Here is a 5,921-nt window from a genome sequence, read left to right as displayed (position 1 = left end):
TATAGTATAAAGAAACATACTCCTACTAGCTAATTAAGATTAAGGATCACAGTTTTCTCAAAGAAAAGCAGGGATAAATTGGGAGCTTTCTTGTCTATCTCTGTCTAAAGGCTATAAGCCTTATTAAACCACAGTAAATAATGGTTTTTCATTACTTTGATTTATTTAGAGGTAAAGAAGCTTGAGAGATGCACATCCTGAACGTATTACATATACTAAACTCCTAGACTGCTTAGAATTGAAATAAGAATATACTTTATGCTCTGGCAGCAGAAGCCAGTGTTTGAAGATTGAAACTATTTAATTTAAACTCTGACACCTGGAAGAGATTTTTTCCCCCACATAAACTGCAAAGATCTGAAAATAAAGATTGATAATAGAAAGGCAGTATGACCCTAAAATGAACTTGGGAGGTAATCTAAGATTCAAGAGGTCAGAGGGATTTCCAAATGACTTAATCCCCACCCACCTAATGTCTGGAGGACCTGAAGAGCTTGTGTTAGTCAACTGGCATAGCTGGCTTGATTATTGGAGAGTTCTATTTTATAAATACATATTGAGTATCCACTCAATGTGAGTGCAGATGCCTATGAAACCCAGAAGAGGGTGTCAGATCTCCTGAAGCGGGAGTTACAGATGGTTGTGAGCCACCTGGCATGGCTTCTGGAAACCAAATTTGGGTGTTCTGGGAGAGAAATGAACTCATTTAATTAGTAATACATTTCAGCCCCTAATTTTTTAATCTTCATAATATCAGCAATCTGATTCAAAGGAACAGAGATGAGTAACAAAGTTGGTAATTCCACCAATATTCAGGAAAATCTTGCTTTAATCTCCTGAGTTTCTGACATTCAGAGAGACTCAATATAGACAGGTGTTTTGTCTATTATAAAAGGATAAAAATGGAAACCATGAAAGAATAAATAATGTGTTTGAGGAGATGGGTCTACTGATAGCATTGTTGCTATTCTATTAATGTATCATTTTTCAATGATTTAATGGTCGACTTTCAACTTTATAGCACAGTAAAGTCAGAATAAGATAAGAACATAAGTATCTATGATCTGTTTCATCTTCTGTTATGGTTCCACGGTTAGATGTAACTTTACTACATTTTTTTACTTGACTAAATTTTTATGACTCTTGAGTATATAATGCGAATGACAATTAACAGTGATTTTCAGTGTCTTTAATGATAGCATTTTTGTACAAATTGATTGGCCATGTTCCTATTTGCACATAGTTTGTGCATCATGATATTTTTCCCTACTCACACTTGTCCTGGACCCCTTGCCCTCTTGTCATTGGACTGGATGATAAAGCTTGAGATATGACTTTTGATGTTTCCTGGTAACATTCAATTTCATAAAAATGTAAAGATTTCATTTTAATTTACTGACAAATAATAATGGTCTTGTATTATAGAAAAATCTATTTTCTCTGTCTACTATGGCAAGTAGATAGTAATGTAAGTTCTCTGACAATAGCACTAGAAGATAAGGAATTGAAAGGATTGCAGAGAAAAGCTGTCACTGCCACTGATCTATAGAAAATTAAAACCTAGAAAAGATATGCATTAGTAAACAATCACAGATTCTCCGTCATTTTGGTCAAGAGAAAGTTGGCATTCAGAGAGGTTAAGTGGGAATCGTGGGAACAATGTAACAAGTTAAAACAGGGGGGGCCCTTTGGCTCCACGCTGTCACTCAAGTATCCCAAGTACAAGAGATGCTTCCGGTTCATGTTCGGGAGTCTATGGATTTCTTGGTAGTGGAGATAAGGAAGTGGAGAGACTGGGTAATTACAGATAAGCTTTGCCTCCCTTCTTGTTTTAAAATAGGGTCTCAGTGTCTAACACCAGCTGTCCTGGGACTCACCATATAGTCTTTTGATAGTTTCAACCTTGGCACAATCCTCCCACTTCTGTCTCTGGACTGCTAGATGTTCAGGCGGGCACCATCATACCCAGCTTATTCAGATAGTCGTTATTTGGTATAACCAAAATGTGGCTGCTGTTCAGTTCCCTGACTTGAAGTAGTCATATGACCCAATCAATTATGAAGAGTCAGAGTCGTGGCATCTTGCACATATCTGCCACATATGTAAAGTAGTTAGTAGAAACCTTCAATCTTTACTCAAATGGGACTAAGATATTTTGATACCTGAATGTTCTCCCTTCCTTTTCCTCTTATTCTCTTCCTGCTTCCTTATTTAACAAGTAAATAAAAATAAAATAAAATAAAATAAAATAAAAAATAAAATCTATCATTTTGTGTGCTGATCCCATGATTATACTTTGGGGTATAAAAAGAAGCACATGTTCCTTTTTCCATGTATCTACTTTACTTTTCATTTAATATCATCTTTCAAATAAAATAGGGATTGTGTGAGAAACACTACATTCAGTAAATTCTAAAGATACAAAATAAAACAACACTGAAAGCTATATTGATTTCAAAATCATTTGCTTTCATTATATCAGTATAATTATAATGCCAATACAGTTCATAGTTCTCTGCACATGCTACTATGAGAATCGGTCTTGTTGTACACTAGACTGAAGCTATTAAAACTCTCCAAATTACAGAAAAACTACAAACTCTAACATGAGATATCTACTATAAACCAGTATTGTGATGGTCATAGATGTACTACAAATAATTTTTGCTTGTTTTATCATTTCAAAATGTTTAAGAGCCAGAAATTAAACAAAATAACCCAAGATTTAAAACCACAAATCTCTTATTGTAGCAGGAGATTGGGACTCAAAGAAGATATCAAGATTAACATGTGAGGTAAGCTAATCAAAAAAGGACTGGAAACTCTTCTCCACCTGAACTACTGGCAAAAAGCAGAGGATGCACACACACACACACACACACACACACACACACACACACACCTTTAAAATGGTGTAAGATGTCACAGTAACTCATGTTTTAGGTGAGGATTAGGAAGCTTCTCTTGTTTAAAAAATTTAGAGAGAAAACACTCAGTAAATATTTACTCCTAGAGCTCACACTGTTTTCTTTGGAGTGTGATGTTCTCATGTATAAATTATTATGGATGCTAATAGTTACTGTCTATAAGTTTTGTACATCTATGGTGGCTCTATCGACAATTATAAGCCCCTCGTATGTCATGCCTTACCCCATGGTAGAAGCTGTGAAGATACTGGTGGAGCCTTTCAGTAAACCTAAAGTTATTTCAGGTTAACAGCTGCAGAAAGCTCATCTGGTAAAGGAAAGATATGGACAAACAGGAAACTCTAAGGACAACAGAAATCCATGAGATATTATTGGAACATGTGGTGTCTACATATCTCTAACCATGATGATTGAGGTCACCTACCAAAAATGCTATTGCTCTTTAACATAGTAGGACAGGGAGCAACAGAAGGACACTGGAACCAGTTGCTTTCTCAATCAAATGAGGCTGGTCAGCCCCTAATGATATGAAGAATCTATCAAATTCCAGAGCTGAAATGTACTGTCCCTCTTGCCTACCACATTCAAATCATTGTCCCAATGTCTAACACAGACCTAGAAAAAGAAGTGAATTTTGGGAAATGTAATTCTATTAGTGCTAAACGCCTACCATACCTAACCATTACACTCTACAACTGTAAAACTGTGAACAAACTAACAAGCAAATGAACCAAAACCAAACCAAACCAAAACCTCAAGTAGGACCTTTAGCATTAGAAATGAGAAGCAAACTGTTTCAGCAACAAAATGGCAAAAGTCGCAAAGCCTAAGCTCTTTGGCTGCTGTCTTCCATATCTCCTACAAGCTATGCCTCCTGAGAACTCTACACAGTCTGGACACTATTGCTAGTTCAGCTCTCTTTCTCAGGAAAATGCAAATGAGCATGTAAAATATCAGATATGCCTTATCATGCTGTAGGGATAGGATGTCAATTAGGCATCTGACAGTCAAATAGCATATAATTAGATTTCCAGTCAAGGTACTACAAATTATTAAAACTAAATTAAATCTAGTGTCTATCATTTTTCAATAACAATCCAAATACCAAAATGAATATTACTATTAACCATGTAGCTGATAAATATTCTAATAATAATTATGTTGATGTTTTGGTGTAGTGATGGAAAACTAGGAAGTCAAAGAAAGATGCCCAATCAACTTATTATAAAAGATTTTCTGTGTGTTTTATATACATTATTTCATGCACTTATATATACAAGATTTTGATATCAGTGCCTAAGAGTTTCAGAAAGATGTGCAAAATATGAAATGTCTCTTTGTAAATAGCAAAGGATTCAGAGAGAACACTTTCACAGGATCCCCTAATGACACGTTTTATATGAACATGTGTGTTCAGTGTAGTGGTTATCTAAGATGTATAAATATAAGTACCTCAAGGGTGGTAAACTTTTATTAAAAGATCAGCAAGCAAATATATTCATTGTTAAGGGCCATATGGTCACTGTCTCAATTGATGAATACTGCCTGGTATTATAAGGGCAATAACAGCTAAGCATGATGATAAGTAAATGGGTTGACATTATTTCTTCCAAGAAAAAATTGGCTTAAAGTTTTAATACAAACTAATTTTCATGTATTGTGAAATTTACTTAATGTTTTCTGATGATGTAAAAACAAGTGCTATTTTTCCTCACAATGCAAACATCATGCTTGAATGTGGATCATAGATTATTCATATTTAACTAACCTCTCAACTATTTATAGAAATTGCTTGCAATGTGAGAAAATCAAATGTGGTAAATGAAATAATGCATAATTAATATAGATAAATTTAAACATCTAATTCTCTCACAGAAATTGGGAGATGCAAGATTGTTTTAAATATAATTAATTATCATTAAAACACAGTGATTGTAGACCAAAATTATTGTAGCCATAAGTTGCAATGCTTCTTTCTCATGTTGCAGCTAAAATAGCACAAATGCTTCCTACTCTTGCTATTATGTCTAAAAATTTACTTAATAAAATAAGGAAAGCATTTTTGTCTTTGGATTTGTTTTTAAATAAATGTAAGCTGTTTGAAAAATCACATTTTTTCTGGGTAATATAACCCTATGTCAAAAATAATTAAATTATCTCTTGTCACATCATCACAGCCAGTGTGGTTGAGTATCTTGGTTTTTCTATAGTAGGGAAAAAATGAAAACTCAAGCTTTTTGCCAATGTATTTCTTTCCCCAGTGCTCTGAAACCAGTTGACAAAGCTATCAGTTGCCATAGAAGCAAAAGCATAGAAGTTGTAATACACAAAATATGTCAAAACATGGTATGGATTATCACATCAATCTAGCATGTAAGAAAGAACCTCGCAGTCCTGCCAGTTGATTATGGGACTGTCTCCCACAAGGGGCAAGCCTGGTATTCCATCAGGAAATATCACATTACGGTGTTGATTCCATTATGTTTCTCTTCGGCAAGTGTTCTGAGCGATGTTGTCAGAGGCAACAATCGAAAGAACAGGCATTTCAATCTTTTAGAAAAGAAATCAGACTAAAAATCAGGACTTAAATGCTGTGAACAAAATATAATCTAATCTTCATTTCTAAGGAGAAATACTCCATAATCATTATGTCAAACTTTTCTCTGTACCTAGCTATATATTTTATATGTATGTTTTTATTTTAATTCAATAATATACACAATGAAAATATAATTCTCTTCAAATAACTCAATTAGTAATGTAGAAGACAATGACTAAAACTGTTTGCCATATTTAATTTCCAAATTCAAGTTCACGTAAGTTTCAAATTTGGGCCTCTTGAACTTATACCTCTTGATCCTTTAGTATTTTCTTACATTGTACTCTTTCTGTGAAAGTGGTAAACATTTATTATTATGATCCTTTATTTCCACTGGAACTATGCCACTGTCCTGACCAAAGAACACATAGAGAAAATAATAATAGGCCCCAGAC

This window comes from Rattus norvegicus, chromosome 7, assembly GCF_036323735.1.
Source record: "Rattus norvegicus strain BN/NHsdMcwi chromosome 7, GRCr8, whole genome shotgun sequence".
Lineage (NCBI taxonomy): Eukaryota > Metazoa > Chordata > Mammalia > Rodentia > Muridae > Rattus > Rattus norvegicus.
Note: the sequence above shows the minus strand (reverse complement) of the source record.